Source organism: Triticum dicoccoides, chromosome 4A (assembly GCF_002162155.2).
Source record: "Triticum dicoccoides isolate Atlit2015 ecotype Zavitan chromosome 4A, WEW_v2.0, whole genome shotgun sequence".
In the NCBI taxonomy this organism is placed as follows: domain Eukaryota; kingdom Viridiplantae; phylum Streptophyta; class Magnoliopsida; order Poales; family Poaceae; genus Triticum; species Triticum dicoccoides.
In genome coordinates, this window is record NC_041386.1 from 419,443,320 (window position 1) to 419,456,299 (window position 12,980).

A 12,980-nucleotide genomic window follows, 5' to 3' on the forward strand; every position below is an offset into this window, starting at 1 on the left:
AATGTCTTAAATATAGCTAACGATACCTCAAATGCGCCAGAAAATAAAAAATGTGGTATATTGGTGATTGCATACTGTGGGGAAATTTTTATGAGGCCAAACGATGAAGTCACCGACCACAGGAGTTTGAATTGACACATCTCCTTTTTGAAAACCATGATCCTTCATGTGAGATGCTCCTGTTTGGAAGGAGCGGTCATCAAAACTTGTGCCAAACTTTAACAATTTTTTCATGGGGTCGTGAGAGCACGCCACAGGCACACATCGATTTTAATGATGTCCGAACTCCATCTGAATTTCCTGTAATTAAAATACCAACTAGGCCTACGCCAGTGGCCACACCTCGCGTCCGAAATGTTTGAAACTTCTCCTCGCTTCTCGAACAAACGGATGAAATCTCACAAAGCGACGCACAAATGATGTGTACACGTTTGCTAGGCTGATAGTAAGGGGGTATCATAGCTAGTATCATGCATGCCAACTAGGCAATTTTGATAAGCTGTCATAGAATTAATTAAATGAAGAAAGAGAGGGTTAAGTATCATATCATGAAACCGTATCATAATAAATGCTATGCTACTATGTGTCATGCATGGCAATATAAATAAAGTACTACATATGAGACTAGCTACTCTATGATACTATGCATAGTGCAAGTACACAATAGAGTGACATAATTAAGACTAGCCACAATGGGTAGTAACATAGAATGTTACTAGTCTAAGTTACTACCTCTATAATGGGGAGTAGCATATGTGTTGTAACATGCAACATGTAACACCCCAGATGTAACTTGCCATAATTGTAACTCCGACTCTTGCCATTTTCGGCTTTAAGTTATGAGATTCCCTTCATGGTTGGGTTTTGTCTTTGTTTTGCATTTTGTTCATGTCATGCATTTCATATCATGTCATCATGTGCATCGCATTTTCATACGTGTTCGTCCCATGCATCCGAGCATTTCCCCCGTTGTCCGTTTTGCAATCCGGCACTCCCACATGCACTGGTGCACCCCTCTGGTCTCTTTTCGTGAGCAGGTGTTAAACATTCTCGGAATGGACCGAGATTTGCCAAGTGGCCTTGGTACACCACCGGTAGACCGCCTATCAAATTTCGTTCCATTTGGAGTCCGTTTGATGCTCCAACTGTTAACCGGGTAACCGCGATAGCCTTTTGTGTGTTGTAGCCCAACACCCCTCCAAAATGGCCCAATAACCCATCTAAACCACTTCCATGTCCTCCATCGTCGGATCACGATCGTGTGGGAAAAAACTACACTCCATTTGGACACTCCTACCTCCTTCTATCTATAAATATGTGCCCCTCGTTCAAATCCGGGTCCCGAAAACCCTAGAAATCGCCCCCGCCACCACCAGACGAGGCCGCCGCCGCCCCGCAGCCACTGGAGTGCTGCCACATGGCTGCCGCCACCTCCCACCGCACCGGCCCTCCTGGCCCGCGGCCGGCCCTCCCGTGCGTCGACCGGGCCGCGCCTCGCCGCCGTCTCTCCTCCCGCGCCCCGCCGCCCGTGCCCCGACCGCTGCGCGCCTGCGCCGCCGCCCCTGCCGCAGCTCCGCCCGCCGCCGCCGGAGCACCAGCGCTGCCCCGCTGCCGTGCTCCACCGCTACCACCATCCGGTATCTTCGCTCCGACGCCGACTCCGCCCGCCGCCGCTCTGAGGCCTCGTGATATTGCTGTTTTCAGGGACTTAGGATTTTAGTAAGTAATTTTCTTGCTATTATTTTGATGCCATGTAAACTTGATGCTGCAGTGAGATCCATGCTTGTTTTGAGTATCTTCAGTAAGGGTGTTTTGGACATATGGTTATGCTCTATCCATCCATGCCCATGTTTGCAATTATGGAGTGCTCTAGCATGTCTAATTCTTGCTCTACTTTTGCTATAAAATGTTCCTGGCAGATTGTTTACATGTTAATCAATTTTGCCATGGTTGTTGTTAGTGATCCATGCATGCTATGAACTTGCTCTTTCCATGGTTAGCTTCATTGACATGTCATCTTGCTGTTGCCATTCTTGTTTTGTCATGCAAGGCTTTGTGATGAGTGATTTGAGCTCGCAAAGATGCCTTCATAATGCTGTTTATGCCATGCCCAGTTTTCTGCTAAGTCTGAAACTGCTAACAGAACTAGCTATGTTTACATGGGTGCCATCATATCTTCAGTGCCTTTTTGGCTCATAATCGGTAAGAGATTTTAGTTCTATGAATTTAGTAGATTCATGCCATGCCTTGGTTTGCTATGATATGTTCCTGTAGCTTGTTGTTTGCTTTCTCTAAACATTGCTTCCTGATGTTGTTTTTGACATGTTAGTAATTTCTCTAAGTCTGTGAAGCTGATATCTTTTGCACTTTTGCCATGCTTGTTTCAACCTGTTCTTGTGTGATTTAGTCGTAGCTCAGTTTTCTTGTTTTGTCAAGCATCTTGAGTATTTCACTGCCATGTGCTTTGTTGCTATGTTGGAGTGCAGTAGCTTAGTTTCTTGTTACATTCTAGATGGCATTGTGATGTTAATCGTAGAATTGTGGCATTATTGTTTTGCTTGCCATTTGCAAACGTGCATCCATTTCCGGTGATCTTTATATCGATTTCACCCGAGATCATCTCATCATTCCAGTGGAACACTTGGTTTTACAAGTTGATGCCTTGTTCATTCTTTCCCTTCCGAAGCACACATATGCATTGCATATCATGTCTTGCATATCATGCCATGTTTTGCATCATGTGGCTTGTGCATTGAACCGTGATTGATTGTTGGTCCTTTGCTTGTGTTCTTGCTTTTGGTAGAGCCGAGAGATGAGTACGTGATCGAGGAACCTATTGAGTACGCTAAATATGACCAAGCTTTCGACAACTCTAAGAACTTTGCAAGCAAGATGACCATACCCTCGAAATCACTTCTATCTTTGCTTTGCTAGTTGTTCGCTCTATTACTATGCCACGCTACCTACCACTTGCTATATCATGCCTCCCATATTGCCATGTCAAGCCTCTAGCCCACCTTTCCTAGCAAACCGTTGTTTGGCTATGTTACCGCTTTGCTCAGCCCCTCTTATAGCGTTGCTAGTTGCACATGAAGATGAAGTTTGTTCCATGTTGGAACATGTATATTGTTGGGATATCATTACTATCTCTTATTTACTTTAATGCATCTATATACTTGGTAAAGGGTGGAAGGCTCGGCCTTTTGCCTGGTGTTTTGTTCCACTCTTGCCGCCGTAGTTTCCGTCATACCAGTGTTATGTTCCTTGATTTTGCATTCCTTATGCGGTTGGGTGTTATGGGAACCCCTTGATAGTTCGCCTTGAATAAAACTCCTCCAGCAAGGCCGAACCTTGGTTTTACCATTTGCCTACCTACCACCATATACCTTCCCTTGGGTTCTGCAGACTCAAGGGTCATCTTTATTTTAAACCCCCCGGGCCAGTGCTCCTCTGAGTGTTGGTCCGAACTAGAGTCCTTTGCAGCGCCATCTTGGGGAAACTCGAGGGTTGGTTTTAGTTGTACGGAGCGCTCATCCGGTGTGCCCTGAGAACGAGATACGTGCGACTCCTATCAGGATTTGTCGGTACATCGGGAGGCTTTGCTGGTCTTGTTTTACCATTGTTGAAATGTCTTGTAACCGGGATTCCAAGACAGATCGGGTCTTCCTGGGAGAAGGAATATCCTTCGTTGACCGTGAGAGCTTGTGACGGGCTAAGTTGGGACACCCCTGCAGGGTATAAACTTTCGAGAGCCGTGCCTGCGATTATGTGGCATATGGGAATTTGTTAATATCCGGTTGTAGAGAACTCGACACTTAACTTAATTAAAATGAATCAACCGCGTGTGTAGCCGTGATGGTCTCTTTTCGGCGGAGTCCGGGAAGTGAACACGATCTTGTGTTATGCTTGAGCGTAAGTAGCTTCAGGATCACTTCTTGATCATTATTAGCTTCTCGACCGTGCGTTGCTTCTCTTCTCGCTCTCTTTTGCGTAAGTTAGCCACCATATATGCTTAGTGCTTTGCTGCAGCTCCACCTCGCTACCCTTTCCTACCCTTAAGCTTAAATAGTCTTGATCACGCGGGTGTGAGATTGCTGAGTCCTCGTGACTCACAGATACTTCCAAACAGATGCAGGTGCCGATGATGCCAGAGCAGGGGATGCTACTGAACTCAAGTGGGAATTAGATGAAGACTTGGGTCACTATTATGTTTCCTTTCCTGATGATTAGTAGTGGAGCCCAGTTGGGACGATCGGGGATCTAGCATTTGGTGTTGTGTTTCTTTATTTTGGTTCCGTAGTCGGACCTTGATTGTATTCTAGATGATGTATGACTATTTATGTATTGTGTGAAGTGGCGATTGTAAGCCGACTCTTTATCCCTTTCTTATTCAGTACATGGGATGTGTAAAGATTACCCCTCTTGCGACAGACCTACCATGCGGCTATGCCTCTAAGTCGTGCCCCGGCACGTGGGAGATATAGCCGCATTGTGGGTGTGACACAACACTTCATTTATTAGGCTATAGACTCATATTGCCTTGATATGTGTGATATTACTCATACTACTAGTAAGACTAGCCACAAATGGGTAGTAACATAGACTAGTAACATGCCCATGTTACTAGTCTATGTTACTTCCTCTATAGTGGGGAGTAACATATGTGTATGGTAACATGCAACACTTCATTTATTAGGCTATAGACACATCTTTCCTTGATATATATGTGTGTGATGTTACACACACTAGTAGTAACTAGCTATGTTACCAATTTCATCTCTTTCTTCATTTATTGCATGCCACATCATCTATTTAACCTAGATATGTGTGATGTTACTACTCTATATATGTTACTCCCACTGTGGGTAGTCTTAGACTACCCATTGTGGGAGTAAGGGCATCTCCAACAATTTGTATGTTAGCTTGTTGGTAAAATATGTCATGTCATCAACCAACACCTTAACATACAACAACTCCAATGGATTGTATCTAGTTTGCCCAATAGGATGTGAGATAATAAATAAGGTGCTCTCTCATTCTACATTGGAGCCTGTGCAAGGGGTGTTGGTTCATGTACATACAACCTTGCTATCTTCCCTCATTTATTGTATGACACATCAACAAAAATCCTATGTGGCAAAGTCTACCAACAACTATCTTACAACCATTGGAGATGCCCTAACATATATAGGTAGTAAGATCACACATATCTAGGATAAATAGATGATGTGGCAAGCAATAAATGAAGAAATGGAGGGAAATGGTAACATATCTAGTTACTAGTAGTATGAGTAACATCACACACATATCAAGGAAAAATGAGTCTAAGCCTAATAAATGAAGTGTTGCATGTTACCACACATATGTTACTACCCATTGTGGCCAGTCTAACTAGCTATGTTACCACTTTCCTCTCTTTCTTCATTTATTGCTTGCCACATCATCTATTTTATCTAGATACGTGTGATGTTACTACCTATGTTACTCCCACTGTGGGTAGTCTAAGCAGGCTATAAGGAATAGAATAATATATATGTGCTTATTAGTTGGAGTAAAGAGAAGAGGAGCAGGCTCTTGGTTAGTAGAGCCAGCTGCAACACGAGACCCAAGACACTTTCTGAGGATGTAAGGTGGGCCAACTATTGATAAACAAGTATGTATGTAAGTGCATCTAGAGCCACCCCTAGTTGGTTTGGAGTATTGACGGCAAACCTGGTTGAGGGACTAATGTGTTTGTGAGAATTGCAGCATAACACAGGTAGAAGTCCCTCATTGATTCGGTTTTCCTACTGGAGATGACCCCTAAAAATGTATGAAGACATTGAAGTCAAAGGTGGTATGTGAAGACATTTACATTGAAGACTATGACAAGAGAAGACATTGCGTGAAGACTATGGAGCGCGAAGACTTAGTTGTTTCGTCGTTCTTTTTCTTCTTTGTTGAGTCATAGGAACCACCGTACTGTTAAGTGGGGTCCAAGTGAACCAGTCAGAATGACTGAAGTGATGCTTAACCAAAATCCTATGTCTTCGAGTGAAGACAATGAGAGCAAATCTTATCCAGAGCTGGATAAGTCAGCTTTGCTTGTAGCCCAAGTAAAGTTGCCGTGTGTGTTTGAAATCTGACCGTTGGAACACATGTCAGTTCCTTAGTGACCCAGGGTCATTTCAGACAAATCAGGTCGGGTTGCCTAGTGGCTATAAATAGCCCACCCCCTACAACCATAAACGGTTGGCTGCTTAGAGTTAGTGTACAGCTTTTGTCGTTTGAGAGCAACCCACCTCGAAGACTTTGAGAGAGAATTCCTTGCGAGGACAAAGCCCTAAACACCCAGAGCCAAAGAGTGTTAGGAATCACTTAAGTCTTCCTGTCTGTGTGATCTGAAGACTTACTACACTTGAGGACTATGAATCCTCCAGCCGGTTAGGCGTCGCGTTCTGAGCATCCAAGAGTCATTGTGCATCGCCGGTGAACAAAGTCTGTGAAGGTCTGGAAGTCTACCTTGAAGACTTACCAGAGTGATTGGGCGAGGACTGGGTGTCCTTAGCTCAAGGGGAATAAGGTGAATTGTCGGTGTACAAAAAGAGGGGTACACTTTTTGTACCCCTATAACTGTGCACGGGCAGTCTGAGCCGCGGATACCACCACACCAAGCAAGGCAAGGGAAGTGAGCCACGTTAAGATCGAAGCTCAAGAGAACTAGAACGACGCCAAGGCCAAGACCACGAAGAGCAAAGGGGACGAAGCAGACTCCCCCGGCAAGATCCTTGCCGGGAGACAGTTCTAGCAGCCCAGGCAAGACCCTTGTCGCGGCGACTCGTCCCGCGCCTACGGAGCAAATCACCCTTGAGTCCACTGCCCCCAAAGGGCAAGGATTCGGGAGACATCCCTGTGGCGGCATGCAGATCTTTGTGAAGACATTCAAGATTAGATACGCACTAAGGAGACGACAACCCTTGGAGGGATCCCAGCCGAGGAAGACCGCAAGGCCCCCGGCAAGCGCCTTGCCGGGGATGATAGCAGGCACCTCGGCAAGACCCTTGCCGGGGCCCCGGCAAGGCCCTTGCCGAGGACACCCGCAGGGCCACCATCAGGCCCACGCTGACTAAACCTCCACCACCGCATGCATGCAGCTGCCGACCCAACCAGCTGGGCAGGCACCCGCGTGGCGGCATGCAGATCTTCGTGAAGACCCACCACTGCGCCACCTCAGCTGCCTGCCTACCTACATGGCATCACAGGCGTTGCTGGCCAGGGCGCGTGTCGACACAAGAAGTAGCGGCGACGGACGAGACAGGTTTCTCCCCCGTTCCCGATAAAGCAAGGACACCTAAGCAAGATGCATTAAATGCGCCTTGTCATGTGATGTGAGGGATAACCTCGCAAAACTGTACCCTTTCCACCTCCCGTGTGCCACTGTGGCAACCCCTTTTTTCTATAAAAGGAGGCCCGAGGCGACTAGAGGAAGGATTCGGCTTTTTGGAGCTCCTCACTCCCCATAGCTAGCTCAAGAACACAGATATACTATCCACCAAAGCAGGAGTAGGGTTTTACGCATCCTCGCGGCCCGAGCCTGGATAAACGAACTGTGTGCTATCTGTTTGATCCGCTCTTCTCATGACCCCGCGCCCCGCTAACCACAGTAGGGATTCTTGTGATCCCATAGGTGTCGTTCCCACCGACATCTTTGGCGCGCCAGGTAGGGGGACGCAGTTGTGAGAATCGGCTTTAGCAGTTAGTTCGGTGCTTCTTCATCATCATGGCGCCCAAGAAGAAGACGACAGTGGCGGTTGGCCAGTCGGAAGCCGGAGAGCCCGTCCCAACGCGGGCGAGCAGCGGACCGGTCGCAGAAAGGACCAGGGGCGCTGCTCGCGAACACCAACACCATCCCAGCAGCCGGAGTTTGGGAGGCGGCGATGTTTGTGCGCCTGGTAACGGGCCACACGTCGCCAAATCCAAAGGCGGAGCCAAGCCCTTCGCGGGTGGAGAGGGGCCTTCCAGGGTCATCGTCGACCCGCCCGAAGGCGACGCAAGGGCCTCCAAGACTCCCACGCCGGCGCCAACAGTGCGCTCCTCCCAGGCAGCGCGCGACGAACGGCGTAATCACGCCGAAGATCCCGGGCGTCGCCGCGGGAAGAGCCCCGAGCGCCACTCCCGGGACGTAGAAGACCTGCCCACTCGCCGAGGTGATGGTGAAAATGGCATGCGACAACGGGGTCGTGATAGAGCTCCTTCTGACATGGTCAGAAGTCGAAGCGCGTCGCGATCCGTGCAGGTTTCGCTGCCACCGACGCCAGCAGAGGCCCTGGCGCGCGCACAGTTGCTCCTCGACTTTCCTCCCACTACGGGGAAACTCGATGAATGGAGAGCCACTATCCGAAGCCTTGTTGCGGTGGCCAACAAAGACGAACCAAGTCCGGTGGGGCCCCCGGGTCGACGCTCCGATGGAGTCCCGCGGACCAGTGGTGGAAAAGCCGGCGGTGCCGCGACCATGGTGCATTCACCTCTTCCCCATTCGGTACCGCGGACGCCGGCTTGTCGCGACGTTGCGGGCGACGAGATCTCCATAGCATCATGTGACCCGCGGACCCACTGTGACAAGCGCCAAGTTCTTCAGGAACGAGCCCATGAAGACGCTCGAACCACTATCGAGCGCCGGCGCGGAGCGCGCCACCAGTCAGACAGGCGAGCAGGGCCTGTTGTGAACCACCCGACCCCGGAGAGCCCTGGAGGCCTACCTTACGAGGTAGGCTGTCTGACTTTTACCCGTGAGCTGCGGCAGTTCCAGTGGCCCACTCACCGTGCCTTCAAACCTAATGTTGGCGAAAAGTACAACGACAAGTACTTTCTCGCCGAGCTCCCCGAAGCCGCCGGCAAGGATGTTGCCGGAGACACTGAGCCCGCTACGGGACGGCTGGCTCCGACAGAGCATCAAGCTCTTGCCATGGAGACAGTCGCTCCAATAGCGGAGGAAATGCCTTTAGTCCTCGCCGTCAAGCCCCAGGCTCCAGCGTGGGCACAACATACCGTCCGATTCCTCCAAACAGGGGAACTTCCTAAGGAGCAGGAAGAAGCGGAAAAAGTAGCCCATCGCTCTACTATGTACCAATTCGTCGATGACGTCCTGTACAGAAAGAGGCCGAACAGCGTGAAATTGAAGTGTATCCCTCGAGAGGAAGGACTGGGGCTGTTGGTGGAGATACATGGAGGCGTATGTGGATCCCACATCGGGTCAAGGGCCCTTGCTGGCAAAGCGTTTCGGCAAGGCTTCTTCTGGCCCACCGCCCTCCAGGATGCGACGACACTAGTCACCAGGTGTGAAGCGTGTCAGTTCCATTCAAAGAAGCTTCATCAGCCAGCTCAAGCCCTTCAAACCATTCCTCTCTCCTGGCCTTTCTCGGTTTGGGGGCTCGACATACTGGGCCCTTTCCCCCATGCTGTCGGGGGCTTTGAGTACTTGTACATTGCAATCGACAAGTTCACAAAGTGGACAGAAGTGGAAGCAGTGAGGAAGGTCACAGCACAGTCAGCCGTCAAGTTCTTCAAAGGACTGGTGTGCCGTTTTGGTGTACCCAATAGGGTTATCACCGACAACGGCACGCAGTTCACAAGCCACACCTTCATGCAATATATTCAAGACCTCGACAGCAAGGTCTGTTTCGCTTCCGTTGCTCACCCACGAAGCAATGGTCAAGCTGAGAGGGCAAATGCTGAAGTACCGCGAGGCCTGAGGACAAGGACCTTTGACAGACTGCACAAGAGTGGAAGGCGCTGGATTGATGAATTGCTGGAGGTTCTTTGGTCAATCAGAACGACACCAAATCGAGCCACCGGCCAGACACCCTTTGCCCTGGTATACGGGGCAGAAGCAGTTCTCCCCATGGAACTCATATATGGGTCACCTTGAGTACTCGCTTATGATGAGCTTGATCAAGAGCAATTGCGGCAAGATGATGCAACGCTCCTTGAGGAAGACGTCTTCGGGCGGTTGTGAGAGCAGCGTGCTACCAGCAAGCCTTGCGCCGCTACCATAGCCGCAAGGTTCATGCCCAAAGCTTTGAGGAAGGCGACCTTGTTCTTTGGTGCGTTCAATCGGCTAAGAATTCCAACAAGTTGACGCCAAAGTGGGAAGGCCCGTATCGGGTAATACGAGTCACTAGGCCCGGCGCAGTCCGCCTGGAGACCGAAGATGTCGTTCCGGTGAGTAACTCCTGGAACATTGAGCATCTTCGCAAGTTTTACCCGTGAGGCGCGGCTTGCCGGGCCCCCCGGCAAGCCACCTTTTGTACGAGCCTTGCCGATGATGCATGTAACCCTTTGTAGAAAGCCAGGCGCAGACCCTGAGCATAAATAAATGAAGCGTTGGCGCCCTAAGTTATAGCATGCATGCTAGGTTGAGTCTCGTCCTTGGTTAGGGTTGATAGTGCTTAGCGGCGACTAACCCCTAGCTTAGAGGTCGAGTGTGCGTATCTTTGTCTTTCTTTTGTCTTCTTTGGTTCACAGGACACACAGATATCCGTGCCGAACCACTTGGGGAGAAAAAAAGAGGAACAGACCAGCATCTAGCCCCCGGCAAGCCAGTATTGCCAGGGGCTGCAAGAGCAAAGATTCACCCACGGCGAACCAGGGTTGCTGGGGACTGCAGCTTCAGATAAGTTCTTCATCCCTTATCATGCATTCCATTATGGATTGAGGTATGTGAAACCTCGTTTTCCCCTAAGCTACCGTGCTCCCCTAACTCTAGGCCCTAGGGCTCGTTCCTAGGGCCAAGTTTGGTCGTAGTCGCGGCAGCGAAAGGATGAAACAAGGAGCCTGAACCCACCTCATCCCTGCCTTAGCCAAAGGCGTGAGGAAGGTTGAGCGAAGTGGGGAGACGGCAAGGCCTGTTGCAGGGCAAGGAAATGTTTATCTTGAAGATATCAAGGATTTACTCCTTGTCATGGGTTCCACCCACAAACAAATGACCCGGCAAGCATCCCTTTTTCATTAAAAAAACATTCCGCTCAGGTACAGTCCATAGGGAATGAAAAACATGAATGATGGGATTACAAGTTTTAAATTCAACAAAGGCCCGAAGGCTTACAAACTAAAAAGAGATAAGGTGCCCGTAATCCCTTTCTTGTCCCTCTCATCAGGAGGCAGGTCAAGGAGGCGAAAAGGACAAAAGGAGCGCCTAGGCGAGCTACGAGTGGCAGAAGACACCAAGAGAATATCTTGGTGGCCGTCCAAAGGCCGGATGGTGATGGCGGCGCCGGAAGCAGAGCTCGAAGACGAGGCGGCAGGGCGTCAGCACGCGCCGAAGGCATCGGTGCCCGCGTACTCCGACTTGACGGCCTTGCCGCCCACCCTCTTCCTCTTCTGCAGCCTCCCAACGCCAGCTGCCCAAGGAGATGACCCCGAGAAGTTCAAGGAGCCGGCGACACGGATGATGGGGGCACCGGTGCCGCACGGAGCGGCACCCGACACCTAGTCGGACCCGTCATCCTGCCGCCTACTACCCTTGTCGTCGCTGCCGCTGTCCTCCTCGTCACTCCCGCCCGAGGAGGAGTCTTCACTATCAGAAGAGCTCTCCACGCAACACCTTGTACGGGTCCCAAAGAGACCGAAGACCTTGACGGAGAGAAGGCCACTCTCCATCAGCTTAAAATGGAGAGTGAGCCCCTCCGTCAAGCGGTGGGTATGAGCAAACGTCTTCCATCCCCGATGAAGATACGTCACGTGAGGGGCGGGGAAGTCGACGCGGACCCGCGTGCCACTGATCCCGCAGCCCCTCATGTGTAGCCGCAATGACTCCGGCGGATCCAGCTCCATCTCCCACGCAAATGGAGTCAGGAGACGAAGGCGACGGCGCGGCGGCCGACGCAGCCTGACAAAGAACTCGCAAGGGTCATCCCCAACATGGCCCTCCATTGGAGGAGGAGGAGCTGGCGGAGGCGAGGCCGGCGCGCCGCCCCGTCCTCCCCTTCCCCGAGCACCCCGGCCTCGCCCACGGCCTCGCCCCCTCCCCCTTCCCCTCGCGGCTGGCTCTGCCACCGCAGGCGCAGGAGAAGGAAGGACACGTTGTCGAGCGACGACCCTCGCCGCCACTGTTGAAGGACCGGGATTCCCTCTCTCCATGACGGATGGAAGGGAGGAGCAGAAGATGAAGGAAGAAGAAGATGAAAGAATGCGGGACGCCATCCCCCCTCCCGCTCTTTATAAAGGATCGGGGTTGGGGCTCGGCCGCCCTGCTCGGCCAATCAAGATACGGAAGGTGCAGGGAGCCAGGACCGACCCGCCGCCCCAACCAGCGATGGCTCGGTTTCACGCCTCCACCGTTTGCCACCCCAGGCGCATGGGAGACACGTGGCGGACATGCAGAGCCGAAGGGACGGGTGAGGCGACCACTCCCCACCCCGTGATCGTGGGGAGTGGATGCCTTGAAGACCGCGCCTCGGCCCCATTCAGTAAATGGGCCGCGCCTCCATGCCTCCCTCCGTTCATGGGGAAGGAGCGAACCGCCCCTTTACTACGATGTGACACATGCCTGCGGGCACCAACCCCATGCATGCCGCCCACGTCACATGCGCCTCCCCATGCTGCGCCACGCGCGGGAATCGTGGGAAGCACAGCGCACGAAGAATCTTACCACGGTAAAAACCTCCCCGCCTGCCCGCGCAACGTTTTTTGGCCTAGCCCAACAACGCGTTGCGCTTATGTGTGGCCCAGGCCTAGGGGCTCCTGTCGGTGTACAAAAAGAGGGGTACACTTTTTGTACCCCTATAACTGTGCACGGGAAGTCTGAGCCGCGGATACCACCACACCAAGCAAGGGAAGGGAGGTGAGCCAGGGTAAGACCGAAGCTCAAGAGAACTAGAACGACGCCAAGGCCAAGACAACGAAGAGCAAAGGGGACGAAGCGGACTCCCCCGGCAAGATCCTTGCCGGGAGACAGTTCTAGCAGCCCCGGCAAGACCCTTGCCGCGACGACTCGTCCCGCG